A 15,924-nucleotide genomic window follows, 5' to 3' on the forward strand; every position below is an offset into this window, starting at 1 on the left:
ATCTCAGCTGAACTGCTGCTAAAAGCCTAAAAGCTTAACCAGCTCTAGTTCCTAGTCCTCACATCTTAAATACTTTTCTGCTTCCTGCCATCACTTCCTGGGATTAAAGGTGTATGTCACCAGGCCTGGCTGTTTCCAATGTGGCTTTGAACTCACAGAGATCCAGACAGATCTCCACCTTTGGAATGCTAGGATTAAAGGTATGTGTACCACCATTTTCTGGCCTATATGTCTATCTAGTGGCTGTTCTGTTCTCTGACTCTAGATAAGTTTATTAGGGTACACAATATTTTGGGGAACACAGTATTGTGGTGGTATTTTATGTTAATAAATAAAGTTGCCTGGGGTCAGAGCTATTAGAGCCATAGCAAGTGCGTGGCAGTGGTGGTGTATGCCTTTAAGGACCTGGAGGGCGGTACATACAGGCAGTGACAAGGCAGTCACATGATTGGGTTTACAACCAATCAGAAGCCAGAACAGAGAGACTATAGAGACAGACACACAGGAAGGAGGGCTTTTCTTTCAGAGAGCTCTCTTGGTTGAGGAGGATCCCTGAATCAGAAAGGGTGAGGCTCTTGGCTCTGACCTCTTGGCTTTCTTCTCTGAATCGGCTCTGTGTTTTTTGTCTGATAAAACCGTTGGCTACATCTACACTGAATTACATCTACAATTGGCGCCCAACCACAAAAATCAGAAATAATTCTTTTACCTGTAGCGAGATCCTTTGACCTCTTCTTTATCACCAAATTAGAAAACAAACAAACAAACAAACAAACTAACCCTTGGATTCAGTTGTACTCAGAGCTGAAGTGGCACACTGCAGTTGTAAAGCAGTTTGTACATTTTGCAAAGTGCTTTTGAGTACTTGGGTCTTTCCTCATGGTCATCAGCTTAACTCTTTTCCTGTGTGCACTACCTGTGTTCTGTTTATATTTTTTGCTTCTTATTTGCAAAATCATTCATGTTTTCATCACATTTGTATTTCTACTGAGTAGTTTTGACTAATTTAGACTTTGTTAGGAATATGAACCAAAGTGGAAAAGCTATGAATTAGAGGAGATAACAGTCACTGTGATTTATTATTCTAACTTTTGGAACTTCACATTAACTCATGGTGGTGGCCATGTTTGGGTGGGGAAAGCCATATGGCCAATGACATTGTTAAGAGGCTGCCTAAAACCATTTCACAGAAAGCTGGTAAACTACGACTTTGGGCTGTGGTGGCCACATGCTTCCTTTCTTCAGCCAAGAGAAACACAATAGCTGAGCTTCCTATAATGATTTTTAGAAACGTTTAAATGCAGGACTGTATCTTCTCTCAGGAAGTACAGGTGATAATTCAGGCACATTCCCCAGTATTCCCCTGAAAAGCATGCTGGTAGGGAACAACACCAACTTTTACTTCAGAAGGAATCGTTCCATGTATTTCGGATTCTAGCAGTAGTTGGGTGAGCCTGGTTCAGCTGGTTTCATAGCATGGGGATTTTCTTTGAAATGCCTTTCTTTGAAAGGTCCTGAAGACATTCCCCTCTTCTAAATCTCTTCCCCTGTTACAGGTTTTTACATTGTGGGCTATTTTGGTAAGGGTATCTTTTCCTCAAAATAGTTATTCACTTAAAAAGCCTTCAAAATATTAACCAGTCGCTGAAGGTTCTTTGAAGAAAAATATGACTGTTCGTGTAAACAATTAATGGTTGTTAGGCATGGCAGCGTATATTATGACAAACAACACATGCTACATGATGCCAGCTGGTGTAATGATGTGATAATGTCTGAGTCATTAACTCTGGCACACAGTTTACGATGCCCTTCTATGACAGGATTAATTGATTCACACATACATTAAAACAAAAATAACTAAACTAAATTCAGCTGGAAGCCGGGCTCCTCATTTGTCATAAACCCTGCCGTTGGTGGTTGCTGACACAGACCTGAGTGCTCGGTGGGTTGAGGATCTCTTAGCTGACCTCACCTCTGTGAAGGAGAGCAGGCACCTCTGGACAGCACCAGAGAGCATTAAGGTGTAGGCTCCCGGAGAAGAACTCAGGCTGTGAAAAATTCTGTGTATATACCTATGATGTGGAAGTAAGTGTATAGGACATTTTAATAGTGAAATGGTTCACAATAGCTCTTAAAAGCAATCTCTGAAATAAAACAGCTGTTTTTAAAGATAATGTGAGAAATATATCTTAGATGCTTTTCTAAGACAATTAGATGTTTGAAGAATTTCTTTCAGAAAGCTAATTCAATGCTTTGCAGAGGTATTATGGAATTATGAAGTTTGACTGATATCCAGCACAGTAATAAATGGTGCTAACTTCTGTCTTCTACAATTTTATCCAAGTATTGTTTTGAGAGTGTTGATAAGACTGGAGCTGATGGGATAGCTCAGTGGGAAAAGTGCTGGGTGTATGAGCTTGGAAACCTGAGTTTGATACCCCACATCCCCACAGTGCAAGGAGAGAACAGACTCTTTAAAGTTGGCCTCTGATTTCTACATAGACACAATGGCACATGTATGCCCACACTCTCTCTGACACATACACAATAATAATAAATAAAATAGAAATTAAAAATAAATCTGAGTCTCTACAATTCTTCATCTAAAACCTGAGCATGCAGTACCAGTTTTATTAAACTGAGAACTCATTTGTTTTTCTATAATATCAATGTTTGGTATTCTATAATACAATCAACTAGGAACTAAATTATTTCTTTACTAGATGGTCTTTTGTTTTGCTGAAAATCATATTATATCTAACAATTTCTGGCTGCTTAAGACTAAGTTATAGAATAAATTTCATTATGAAAGTGCTTCAGACACTTATTTATTATACTTACTGCTATTGTTAGTATTTTTGGCATGTGTGTTGGAGGTATTGAGTATCCAAGTGCTTAGTTTACTATATTTTATTTAACATACTAAAATATAAAATACAAAGGGAGAAAATTTATAACCTTAAAATATATGATTTCTTTGATATTTGATAATTTTAATTTGCCACTCTTTTTCATAATCATACTAGGCACGTCACATCTCCTCATGTTTAGATTGACTGTTCTTCTAGCCTGATAATGTAACCATGTGATTGGTGAAGGGGCCTGTTTAAACAGGAGGTTCAGGACTCATCATCCTGAAAGCATGTCATGAGATGAATATTTCTGTCTTTCCTTTTCTGATTTCCAAAGTAACATTACAGTAATAAATAAAAATGTTCACTCTAAAGAACTATGTTTTTTTTCTTTTCCACTGTTCATAGAATTTTACTTGTCCATATTTTAAGACTCACGTCTAATGGTAACAGCTTAGAAGATTCAATGAAATCATAATGAAGAAAATTAAATGTCGCCTATAATTTTTATGGGGCTCAGAGGTCATCACAATTAACATGTTGCACACTTCCCACTGGCATTATTTTATGCATATATTCTATATTTCTGGAGGCAAGACAATGAAAATGTAATTTTAAACTCATTTTATTTTTCAAGATAGCTATAACCTAAACTGTATTTTATCAAATGTTTTAGTAACTATTTCATTGACTGTATGAAACATGAACAAAATTTCTGGACTTTGTATTATTTGTCACTTGCATCTATTATATGTTTTACTTTTAATTATATGCTTTTACTGTTATATGTATGGTCCTTCTGTGTTTGCCTTTGCAGCCCCTGTTCTGAGACTGAACTTGGCACAAAGGCAAGAGAGGTGAGTAATGAATTTGTCACAGCTAGAAGTAGAATAGAATGCAGAGGGGATAAGACGTAGTAAAGGCTATAGGTTGCAATAAATTGAAGCTTTGAAGTGTCATCCTGACCACAGAAACACAGAAGTAAGTAGTCTGACAGCATAATAAATCATTGTAGTTTTTTGGAAGTATGTTGAATACGAGACCCACAGAGTATGTTTAAACTTCACTCTGGCCAAGTAGCTTTATAATCTCTAAGAAGTAGTGCATCCCACTCCTTCAAAGATGACTAATAATCAGGACAGAATATGCAAATATAAAGAAGTAAAATAACATATGCAAAGCAAATGAAGCATCTATAGTAAATGAGATAATTAGCAGAAACTGTGTCTGCAAATAGCAAATGCTTATAAATGTTAGACATATATCACAGAAATAGTCATCCAAAAGACAGATAATTATCTGACACACAGTTGTCCATATTCTCAAACTGAAAATTGCATGTATATTTACTTATATATACTTATCTATAGCTATATATAGTCATATGTAACATTTACAAAAAAAGAGAGCATTCAAAGGAGACACAATGATACAAAAATTATAAAACAACAAAAAGACTTAGAATTATAAAAGAAATAATGGAAGAAGTAATTAAATTAATTAATTATGTAAATAAATTAAAGGAATAATGGAAGATGAGAGTAAACATGGGTAGATGTATTGGAACTACAGAAACTTAGAATATGCACAAATATAATAATGTCATGGGCACAAACCTGTGCATAACTGTAACTCCAGAAAAAGAGAATATGTATAAAGATAAGTGAATATGTTTTTTCTTTAAAAGAAAATATAATTGAATTTTCAAATCAAAATGGCATGTGGTGACCCAGGACAGACTGAGATCTAATGACTGATACCAAATTACTTCTTAATAAATTTACTAAACTAAGAGAATAATGAAAAAAAAAACATAACATTATCCTGGATGCTTTTTAAAAACCAGGGGAATAAATATGATCTAATTTCAGTGAGTAACAGCTACCATAGCAACATCTGTGGTATTTTGAGAAAAACCAAGTATGACCAAAGAATCATATTTCTAGCTAAATTATGTTTCAAGTTTAAATATTAGAGAGGAACTATGACCAAGAATGTAGAAACTTAGAACAATTGGGCTACTAATACAGGAAAGGAGGAAAGACACTTTTATTGAGAAAATTCAGCCAACCTAAAGATGGATGAGAATAAATAATTCAGAAAGGGATGTCATGTGGCCAATTAACTAGTGAAGAATTGTAGAAACTGTGTACAAGTTCTAAAATTTGGCAATGTAAAATCAAAACTCCACCTATCACTCCCCTGGGATGAAAAACAACCATAGGTGAGCTAAACCTCAGTTCCCCGCAGCCCAGTAGGAGACACTCATGTTGTATTCCCTTGTTACAAAACAAAACCGTAAACTGATATTATATAAAACATGCTTCAGGGAAGCATTTGGAAATTTAAATGCTTCATGGTAAACATCTTAATTTCAGTTTTTTTAAAATTTATCTTTAATTTTAGTTGTGTGTGTATGTGCATGCACAGATGCCACGGAGTCCAGAGAATGTACCAGATGTCCTGGAGCCAGAGCTACAGGAGGTTATGAACCCTAAGAGGTTGGTACTGGGGACCAATCAGCAGCCCTCACATCTGAATTTCAATAAACCCTGAGTTTCACTCGATAACGTTTCCATTGAAGTTCAGAGAAAATCTATTTAATTCTTCCGGAATGATCACAAACATGGGTTTCTTTTGTTTCCACACTAAACTTTAGTCCCCAGGCTCCTCTGCTCTCCAAGCTTAGCAAGCATTGCAGAGTAGAACCTCATCTTTGCCAGCTTCTCCCGAGAACCTGTTGATCTCAGTGAGACCCTTTTCCTACATGACCACACCACCCGTGTCCTCTTGCTCATCCGACCTCCTCTTAAAAGTTTCTCCTATGTTTAGTAATGTTTGTGTTAGCTTCCGAGGCCTGCTGAACAAGGTACAAATAAACTGGGTTGCTTAAAACAACAGCGATTTATTCTCTCAGTCATAGACTACAGACCAGGATTCTAAAATCAAGGGTCGGGCGGACCATACATGCCCTGAGATTTTGGTACAGTCTGCCTTTCAGCATCTGATGGCGGCTCTCAACGTTTCCTTTCTTCAGTTTGCAGCTCTGTCACTCCAGTCTCTGCTTTGATCTTTACAAGGTGTTCTGTGCAGACACCAGTTACCCGAATTACATGATTGTCCTCCTTCTGTGTGACCTTATCTCAACTGTCTGCAATGACTATTCCTAAGGAAGGTCACATTCTGAATAGAAACCCCAGAACTTCAACACATCTTTTGAAGCTATATAGTCAACCCATACACTACATCATATCTTGTAAAAGAGAAGTTTCCTGTTTTAATTTGAGATGCCTAAAGAGTTCTGATATTGAAGCATTTTCCGTATTAAAAAACAAAACATAACATTTTTATTAATTCTTTGAGAATTTCATAATGCATACTATGTATGGTGATTATATTCATCCTCATTCTACCTCCTAACTCCTCTCAGATCCATCCTCCATGCTCCTTCTCCCTCCCTCTCCCTCCCCAGTTGCTCATTGCCAACTGAGTTCAATGTGTGCTGCCCATGTACTCAGGTGTGAGGCCATCCACTGGAGCTTGGTTGACCTATAAGGACCCACAACCTTAAACAAAACTGACTCTTCCTCGCAAGAAGTTCTTACTTATCAGTAGCTTTGCAGCTAGGAGTGGAGGCTGATAAGCCTCCTCCCTCTCCATGCTGGAATGTTTTCTGGCTTGGTCTTGTATGGATCTTGTATAGACAACCCCAGCTGCTGTGAGTTCATGAGAGTAGTGATTCTGTCATGTCCATGAGACACCTTCACTCTGGTGCTCCCTGACCTCTTGTTCTAACAGTCTTTCTGCCTACTCCTCTGAGTTGGCCTCTGCACCTTGGGGGAAGGGTTGTGATATAGATGTAACCTTTGTTGTTGAGAACTCCACTGGCACTTACTCTTTCTTTACACTTTTACCACTTGTGAGTTTCTGCATTTGCCACTATCCACTGCACGAAGGATTTTCTCTGATAACATTTGAGAGCTCTGTCCTATGGGTATAGAGATACATATTTAGAGGATAGTTTGATACTATGTCCATTTAACAAGATAATAATAGTAGGTTCATCTGACATATGAGATCGATCCCTAACCATTGGTTTTTGGTCGTATGTACACAGCCAGGCATGTGTTTCCTCCTATGAAATGGGCTTTCCATTCAGATCATTGTTGGTTACCTAATAACATCCATGCCACTATTTTACCCATGGACACATTTTGCCATGCTGATCATTATTGTAGCATGCAGGGTTCATAGGTAGGCAATTGAAGAGGAAACTTTCTTGTCAGTACCACCTTGATTCTTCTGTGTTCTGTGATGGAAGTATGTGGTGTCAAGTTCTTTAGATATTATGCAATGGTACTGACTAGTGGTTATTTCTTGAGGCAAATGATCACGTATTTTACATGGCGTATCAGGAACAGTCTATCTAGATTTCCATCTGCTATGCCATTATATTGTTATGTTACATTTCATTCATCTATTTCTTCTGTACATCCACTAAGATAAATTTATCACCCATTACTTTGTGTGTAGTGATGTGCCAGACATGGTTCAGGTATATAACTAGATCCTAGAAATAAATCCTGTGGTCCATAAATTAAAGAACAGTCATGTGTGTAAATGCAGGGAACAAGGCAGCTGTTGGTGGCAAGGCCAGACAATGTTGAACCCCTAAATTCATGACAGACATTTTGGAATTACCTTGAAAACAGAGGAGAGCTGAGACATGATTAAATTTCTATCTCAAATTGTAAATCCTTGATTCTGAAGGAGAAAAATACTCTGGAATAAAATCTAGCAAGAAGACAGAACCATATTTGAGATGCTGTCTATGTGAAATACCTGAGAAATAGTGGACAGTCAAATGAGGGTATTAATAACAGAGCTGAAGAATTGTGAATTGTGTGAGCAGTATTTCTCATATAATACCAGGAAGAATTTACTGTAACCTGGGTACAGTCTAGAGAAGGAGGAGGTATGTGGGGAGGAAGAGAGAGATGCTAAGTGGCACTCCAAGGACCGTCTGGATGTACCATTCACAGAGACAGAGTAAAACCATAGCAACAGAATTATATCAGGAACAAAACCACCAAGTTCGCTGTAGCTTCTCCTTTTCTCATTCTCTCATATCAAATGTTTACAATGTGTCAGGCTTTGTCATTGTTTGCCAGATTTCTCCTCTTTATAAAATTAGGACCCTCTCTCACTTGTTTTAAAAGATTGAAAAAAAAAGACAGAGAAGAAGGGATTTAAAAATCTCCCATTGTTATATCAATTTTAATAAAATAATTATAACAAAAATATTCAACAAGTGAACACATGAGTATTTTATTTCACCCGTTTGAATATTTTGATAGTCTATTTTTAATATAATTTTTTAAATGTCTAAAGTATAAGTCCACAATAAATTTAAGACATAAGTGCAAAACTTAGAAAAATTTTTAGTGAGTCCTGTATCTTAGCCAGTTCAGTTTATAGCAACAAAATATTATAGACCAAGTAACATAAATAACAGAATTTTATTTCTCTTGGTTCCGGGGGTTACAAATCAGTAGTTAGGACTCTGATTCAGTTGACTTCCAAAGATTCTCTGCCAGGTTTCAGACTGTTGTTTCTGACAGGGCGATGGAACTCTCTGGGGCCCTTTTATTGAAATATTAATTCCATTTATAAGGGCCCTACTGATGTTACCCAATCACTCACCAGAGGCCAAGCCTCCTATTACTATCTCAATAGGGTTGAGATTTTAACATTTATATGAAGGGAAGGGCCACTGATTTTCAGTTCATTACAGCTGAACATTTGTTACTACTATTATTACATTATTTTGTTGTTGTTATTGTTGTTGTTGTCAGTTGGAACCAAACTGAACTACATATTTTCAGAGCTTACTCATTACTCGGTTTCATTGTCGACCTGTCCTCTGTCGGCATTCTGAGAGCTTGTCTTGAGTTGCCTCAAGAGACTGATGATCTAGCATGACACATAAAATTATTTTGAAGTTTATGTCATGGAAGAATTTGTATTTTTGAGTTTTAAATTACAGAGAACATCACTGCCAATACTACTCAGTAGTTTAATCCTTATTAATATTAATTTTTAAAAATAGGCTTTAAAAAATCATAGTGATTCCTTATTAGGGAAGGGTGAGGTGGGACTTTTTCATGCAGCCTATGCAGGCGTTAAACTTGGTAAGAAGCTGAGGGTGGCCTCAAACTTCTGGTCCTTCTACCTCTGCTTCCCAAGGACTATGATTGCAGACATACACCATCAAGCCTGGTTGTGGTGGTTTTTTAATCCAACCCAAAGTCCACCATATGGAAGCTAGTTACATATTGAATAAAAGTGATTCAGACAAAACTGAGCACACACAAAACAGACTAGTAAGTATCAAATTTCTTCTGTTCATGAATGACCATAATTTCATTCTCCTATTAAGGGTAAATCAAGAAGAACCAGTAGAAGAAGTCTTCAGTGACTGGTGCAAATCTTCAAAGCACAAAATACTTATTAATCTATGCAGTCTGGAGCCTTTGGGAGTCTATATTTGGCTTTATTGTAGCATGTTTCCCACCTGACTTAAAGTATTGCCAGCATTCTGACGGACATTCACTTCTGCTGCACAATAAAGAGCACTCTGGCTATGAGTAGCTAGGGAACAGTTTTGATGCCCTGTGGATGTGAGAGCAGTGATAATACTAGATTTTGAATTTGGTTTTTTTTTTTTAACTGAAAAGAGTGTATTTGGATTGATTTTTGGAATTTTGGGCCTTATTTTCATTGAAAAAAGAATACAAAACTTTGAATATGTGATTCATGTCATATTTTGATTTGTTCTTAACTGAGCACCTATGTTTCTACAAAACTCAGCTAGAAGGGAATAAAATGGGAGAGGAGATCAGGGAGAAGAAAGAAAAGAGCTCTCACGTTAAAGAAACTTCTGGTCTTAAGAAAAAAAGACAGTAAAACATAATTGAAATGTTAATTTCAAAAATTGCTTTTATTTATTTTAATGTATGTTGATGTTTTGCTTGCATGTGGATCTGTGTACCATGTGCATGCCTAGTACCTGAGGAGAACAGAAGAGGATCTCAGATCCCCTTGGACTGGTGTTGCAGACAGATGTGAGCTGCCCTGTGGGTGCTGGGAATCGAACCTGAGTCTTCTATAGAGCAGCCGATGAGCTGTCACTCTAGCCCCAAGATGTTAATTATTAATCACTCCAAGAAGAGTAGGCCTATGGAAAGCCTAAATGAGGTAACATAAAATCCTGCCCAGGAAGGAGGTTATATTAGGTGGATACTTCATTCCCATGTAATAGTGTTCCAGAATTATTATAACACAGCTTATCAATTGACCTGTGTGAACTTGGAATGAACGGCTTCTGCTGAGACTGGACACTGTGCAGAGAAAGAAATACTGTCATTCACTTGGATTGACCAGATGAATGATGGCTAACCTTCTGACGTAGTCCCTTTCTTGTCTTATTGAAAAGTCATTCCAGAGACACAAGGGTGGAAAAGATCAGGGACCAGGAATCTTCTCAATCCACCCCCACCTCCCGCCCCCAGTTCAGGTGTTGTGCTTGACTGTTCACTAGCTTAGCTGGGTGGAATCAATCACAGTGGAAGTTTCTTGGATCAGCAGTTTCCAAACTTGGCTGCAGGATGAAATAACTTCTATAATTTAAAAAAGTACACCAATGTAGACACATCTCTGCTGGCAGGGCTCAGGACTGGATAATTAAACCTATTCCTGAGATGGCGAAAGGAAAAAGAGCTTTGTGGTGACTCTTGCTGCAGATGTAGACGTTGCTTGTCTGTAGAGGCAAGGGTACTTCTGAGGTGGTAGAAGGGATGGCGACCCAAGCCAACAGCACCGTCCTGTGAAGGGCCACAGTCTCCACTGGCCTCATTCTCAGCAGTGACGCAGTGGGAAGCTGGAGTCAGGCGAGAGCTCGGGGAGCACACTCCACCAGGTGCAGCTCGGGGAGCACACTCCACCAGGTGCAGCTCGGGGAGCACACTCCACAAGGTGCAGCTCGGGGAGCACACTCCACAAGGTGCAGCTGGGGGAGCACACTCCACAAGGTGCAGCTCGGGGAGCACACTGCACAAGCTGCAGCTCAGGGAGCACACTCCACCAGGTGCAACTCGGGGAGCACACTCCACCAGGTGCAGCTCGGGGAGCACACTCCACCAGGTGCAGCTGGGGGAGCACACTCCACAAGGTGCACTCAAGGAATGACATCTGTTGTTTCATCCACAGTGCAAGAGTGTGTTATTGATTTGGGTTTTATTCATAGTAGCCCCGGGGAAATTGCCATCACATTTTTACACTTGCCTCTTTATGCCATGAAATTACACATTTTTAAAAGATATCTTGTTCGGTTTCGGTTCCCAAGTCTAGCTGATCTACTCCATGACATGTTCAGAACACTTTGTGATACTTGGATAAATGTATTTCAGGACACAGCACTGTCTTAGTTTACTGTCTGTTTCTGTGATAAAATACCATGACCAAAAGTAACTAGGAGAGGAAAAGGTTGATTTGACTTCCAGGTTACAGCCCGTCACTGAGGGAAGCCAAGGCGGAACCCAGAAGAGAGAACTAAAGCGGAGACTATGCTGCCTTTCCATGGCTTGCTCAGCTTTCTTCCTCATAAACCCCAGGACCACGCTCCCAGAGGTCAGTGCCCACAGTAAGACGGGCCCTTCCACATCAATCAGCAGCCAAGAAAATGCCCCACAGTTACGTCCCCAGGTCAATGTGATGTAGTCAGTTCCTCGATTGAAGATTCCTCTTTTTAAAAGACTTTAGTTTGTGTGAAGTTGGCCCAATCTAATCTCACAACTGCTATTTCACTTTTCTGTTCTATAGACATCTGGTTAATTGGAAAACCTGCATAGTTTCCTGGTTTTGAAAATAGATGATATCAAGGAATACTCTTCTGGGGGTTGGAGAGGTGGTTCAGTAATTAAGTGCATCTATGGCTTTCGCACAGGACCCGAGTTCAGGTCTCGGCACTCAGATCTAGCAAGTCCAATCACCTATAACTCCAGCTTCAGGGAAGCTAATGCCCTCTTCTACCTTCTCAACTAGCTGCACTCACATGCATATATCTACACATAGTTAAATGTAAAAATAACACACACACACACACACACACACACACACACACACACATTCTACAGACATTTGCTTTTAAGAGCTAGGAACTCAGAAGTAATTGATCCAGAATCCTTTGTGGAGTGTCTACTCATTGGGAAAGAAAATACACTTCATCTCAACAGGGATGCTGTTACTCTATGAACTGCCCTGCAACTATACCCTAGAAAAGAATAAACAAAATAATGTCTTTTCATGTATCATATATACTGTTTGTCCTCAATTTTATGTCAAGTAGAATATATGAGGTTGAAGCTGTTTAAAACATTCACGAAAAATAACCATTTCTGAAGTATCACCACATTAGGTGTGGGAGGGTTTTAAATGCCATATTCATTAAAAATTTGATGAACTTTGTTTTATGATACCTGATATTCATCTTTTAAAAAGCTGTTTTGGTACCAAATCCAATATCAGGTACATTTTACTTCCTGGTGAACATTCTACACTCTCTCTACAGTAAAAGTTCTGGATCCAGGCAAGGACAAGTCTTTGGAGCACACATAAGGCAGTAGCTTGTACTACAGTTTGTTTGTCCATGGAGTTCTTGGCTCTGTAGCAGTGGCAGTAACAGAAATGTGTCTGGAAGTCCCAAGCCCAGTGAGATATGGAAGAAAGACAATGAAAGAGCAGATGGATATCTTTACAGTGCAATGATCTCAGAACTGCACTTGGGGTCATGCCCATTTTTCTAACAGAGATGTGACAAAGAGGACAGACAGGGGCTAGTGAGAAAAGCATCAATCTCAGTGGTTAAAAAAATCTTTTTAGATTATCGAAGATTCTAAAGATTAAAATGAATATGATTTTAGTTGTTTAGGCATGGAATAGAGAAACTTGGTAGTATTGCTTTATAGATAATACGTCACATTTAATGATAAATAACCTGGTTATCAAGGGTGTATCAGCATAAAAATGCATATTCTTTATTGTTATTTGTTCTCTTGGTAGCAAGATAAAAATCTACATTAAGACTGTTTTGGGGGCTTTCTAAGGAGACTCTTGCCATGTATCATTCACTATCTCTCTTTTGTTCTTGAATTGTTCATATTCATCCATCACTTCCTGTTTATACAATACACTGATGTCACATGGGAGTAATGAGACAACTTTAGACTCTTGATCACTGGATTTTAAAGTTGTTAAAGTTATAAAAATATTGGTGTGTATTTTAGGAATATCTAAATTGTGTTGAAAACCAAGTGACTCTGAATACTATCAATTCGGGTTTTCTAAAAAATTAAAAAAAAAAAAACCAAACAAACAAGTAGAAGACATGTGAGATATGTGGATTTGGAGAAGGGCTAACAGTATTAGGGTTAATAGTTAACATACACGCTAATGGTTGTATGTTAGATGAAAAGTATGTTGTATGATGCAGTATTAGATGTAGTTGTACTAGCTCAAGGTGGTGGATATCCACAGGACAGACTTGTTTGCTGTGACAGGACATGTACAACCTAAGCAGTCTTATAGTAACAGCTCAGTGGCATTGTGCACCTTCATGTTGTATAACTGTCATTACCATTCATTTCTAGAACTGTTTATATCTTAAACTTGACTCCTGTTACCCCCTTTCCACAGCCTTGGTAATACTATTCTATACTCTGTTTGTATGAATTTGATTCTTCCAGCTACCTTGTATGAGTCAAATCATACAGTGGCTGTCCTTTTGTGCATGACATATTTCACTAGCATATTGCTCATGAAGATCATCCATGCTGTAGCAGAATTCCACCGTTTTTTCAGGCAGCATGTGCACACCATGTTTTGTGTATCCATGTATCTGTTGATGGACATTTGGCTTGTTTCCAACTTTGACTACTGTGTGTAATGCTACTGTGAACATTAGCGTACACATATCTGTTTGAGCCCATGCTTCCTATTCATTTTGGAGTGTAGCTAGCAGTAGCATTGCTGGTTCATGTGGCAATTCTAAATTTAAGTTTTAAGGACTTGCCGTTCTGTCTTCCATAGCAGATGTATCATTTTACATTCCCATCAACAATTGCACAAGGGTCCCCAATTTTCCTCATCCTCCCCAGCTCTTATTTTCAATATTGTTTATTTTTTACAACAGACATTTTAACTACATTCTTATCTGTAGTTCCCTATGGGAACAAGAAAAATACTGTCATGTGCTTATTTACCATTGATCGTATCTTCTTTAGAGAAGTGTCTATTGACATTCTTCACTTATTTTCCATTTTCTTTTTGGTTTTTGTTACTGACTGATACTTGCTTATATTTTGAAAGTTAATTCCTTACGAACTCTCTTGTTTGGAAGTATCAACTTTTTATCCTCTTGTCATCATCCTTTGTAGGACTAAAATCTTAAATTTTCATAGTCTAATTACTCTCTTCTGGTTGTCTATGGCTTTGCACTGGACCTAGGAAGCTTAATCATAATGCAGCAATATTTGAAAACAGTGTTGGTAAAGGAATGTGTGAATGCAATTTGTTGATCGCCAAATGCAATGTAAAGATTTACAAAAAACATGTTTTCATATTCTAGAAATAATTTGATTGAAATAACTGGACCTTTAGAAGAATTTTGAAAATTTATAGTGCAACAATTGACTTCTAAAATACAGTTGATATCAAGCTTTCCAGATTTAAATTCACCGAAGAATCCATTCTGTCTTTTTTGGGATTTTTGAGGCCAGACCTTAACAGCCTACACTGTTTTGGAAGTCTCTGTGCAGGCAAGGATGATCTCAAACTTTTTATTCTCCACTTCCCAAATGCTGAAATCACAGGTACACATCATTGCATCATGTAATTCCATTTCTTCCCCCTCTAGATATGGAGGATAACATGGCCTTCATAAAGTGGAATTAAATTCTCTTCACACTATTGTAGAGAATACAGCAAGAGCAGACTTCAGGGCTCTAACCCTGGCTGCTTGACATTCCTACAAGATGTGGGAGAGGCTAGGGGTTTAACGGTGGGAGGGTCATCGTCAGTGAATGCAGACCCAGTTTGAAGGTTGACCTTAACACCATGCTTGTTAGATTATTGTCTTCTTCTCCTAAAGCTGTAGGGTAAAATAGCCAGACTTCCATTTTCAGAACCAGGCAGAACCAGCAAGACAGTGCCAGTGTCCTGCCCTCTGCCATCAAATAAGGCAGTGCCACGGACACAGAGGATGCCTGTGATCAGCTATTTGTTGCTTTGACCCCATGGAACATGAAATTCTTAAGACCACATGAAGAACGAAGTCTAGACTACTAAAATGCATTGGGGGGAGGAGTAACTTGAATTCTAGCCTTCCTTTCGGAGCTGCTCCCATTTGCTAACAAACCTAAAAGGTTCTGTCTGTAGATGGGAAGGCCAGACCCTCTTTGGTGGAATGTCGTACTTAGCCACCATTTCCATTTCATTGCTGAGGTGCTGGGGAAAGTTAAAATGAGATGAGGCACGCTGGGAGTGCAGAGGGTAAACTAGAGAGATGGCTAGCATAACAAGTTAGAGTGTATCTGGGCAGTAGATGGGGGCAGGATACCTCTGCATTATGAGTGTGAATGAAGTGTGAAATGAGAGGCTGTGAATTGCCATTTCCTTAGGACATTGGTGAATGCTGGATAGGAAACTATGCAATTGCAGCCTTATTCCTCAGTCATTGTAAATCTGAACACCGAGGAAGCTAGTGGTGTTTTGTATACTTAAGATTGAAATTTTACTCTCTGTACATTAATCAATTAAGATCCTCTATGTTAGATGCCATCTATTGCAAGAAGAGACTCCTCTGGTGAGGGTTGGGAGATAACATAGCTGTAAGTCATTAAAAGTCTTTTTACTATTACGTACATTTTAGCAGAATTCTAGTACTGGGAGAGGGAAAGTCAGCTTTCCTTTATGACAGGTCTCCTGGTAGGATGAAACACTCCAGGGAAAACCACAC

At 38.5% G+C, this 15,924-nt stretch overlaps 1 long non-coding RNA gene across 2 annotated transcripts in view; it reads left to right on the plus strand.

The window, feature by feature from the left end:
• The first annotated feature begins 3,668 nt into the window (after positions 1–3,668).
• LOC131920370 (uncharacterized) overlaps positions 3,669–15,924 on the plus strand; it is a 121,762-nt gene continuing 109,506 nt past the window's right edge. For both annotated transcript variants that reach the window (XR_009381640.1, XR_009381641.1), the window contains exons 1-2: positions 3,669–3,709; positions 5,259–5,353. This is a non-coding gene — a long non-coding RNA (uncharacterized LOC131920370). The remainder of the gene's footprint in view (positions 3,710–5,258; positions 5,354–15,924) is intronic.

Source organism: Peromyscus eremicus, chromosome 10 (genome assembly GCF_949786415.1).
Source record: "Peromyscus eremicus chromosome 10, PerEre_H2_v1, whole genome shotgun sequence".
NCBI lineage: Eukaryota > Metazoa > Chordata > Mammalia > Rodentia > Cricetidae > Peromyscus > Peromyscus eremicus.